Here is a 1,225-nt window from a genome sequence, read left to right as displayed (position 1 = left end):
TCCAGAATAGCGGGGGGAGCTCTCTGTAATTTTATTTCCTCAAATATTAAAAATCAAATGCTTGAAGCCAGTATGGCCATTTTATGTGTGTAAAAATAAAAGAAGCTATGATGACATCATGTTTTGTCTCAAAACAAAAAAGAAAAGGACTGCTACTTTTAGAACTGTCCCTTTTCCTGTTCCTTGTAATCTGTTTCGTTGTTTCAGTCCTCCCTAATCTTTCTGCTTCAATATTCTTTTATCCTATTTAACAGATAGGTAGTGACTCTAGAATATACAAATGACTTTGCAGTTTACTGCATGGGAAAGGATGACGATTTTCTAAAATTGCTTTGTGCTGAGTGCTCAGAGCATCATAGAAAATAAATTGTATTTTAAAGTTATATAAACATATTTTGAAAGTGAGTACCTACTGTATACAAAGCATGGTGCTAATAAAAGAGGATGGTGTTTATCTGAAGTTATGCCGCGCGAGAGCTTCTGAAAATCAGGAATCATCCTTTATTTCAAGGAAAGGCCATGGGATGGAAAACTGGTTAGGAAGGGTCCGTTTCCATGATGACTACCACCTTCACCAACCTCCCTCCCCCAGCGTGCCTTTTTCTCATTTATGGAATGCACAGGATCACAGTTCACTGATTTAGGAGGGCTGCTCATTGATTTGTAAGCATGGATCAAGATGCCAGACCATCTTTCATGCAAACTGGCCTTGCTCACAGACACAGAAACTAAAATAAATCAGACTGAAGCCAGCAAGTGGTCAGCATGACCTCGGGAGGCAGACACTGGGTGTTCCTCGTAGGCCTTCTCTAGCCTTCCCTCAATGCCAAATAACAAGTCAACATCATCCTGTCCTGCCAGCTTGGTTTCCTCTACTCCAGATGATTTGGGCCTCTCCTGACCCCTAAAGCTCAGTTATCTCTGGAGTATACCTGCGTATACATTATCAGCCCTTAGAAGTCTAGATTCCACTCTGGTTTAGCCAGTACCAGCGAAAAGAAAAGGCTGTGTCCTTCAACAGTATAGGCTGTGTCAACCTTAGACTTGAAGGAAAATAAAAACTAGGCCAGGCACGGTGGCTCACACCTGTAGTCCTAGCATTCTGGGAAGCCAGCAGGTGGATAGCTTGACCTTAGGAGTTCGCTACCAGCCTAAGCAAGAGCCTGACCCTGCCTCTACTAAAAATAGAAAAACTAACTGGGTGTTGTGCTGGGCACCTGTAGTC

This window comes from Otolemur garnettii, unplaced genomic scaffold (assembly GCF_000181295.1).
Source record: "Otolemur garnettii isolate 467f Iridium unplaced genomic scaffold, OtoGar3 scaffold00035, whole genome shotgun sequence".
NCBI lineage: Eukaryota > Metazoa > Chordata > Mammalia > Primates > Galagidae > Otolemur > Otolemur garnettii.
The sequence above is the reverse complement of the archived record's forward strand: the minus strand, read 5'-3'. Positions refer to the sequence as shown.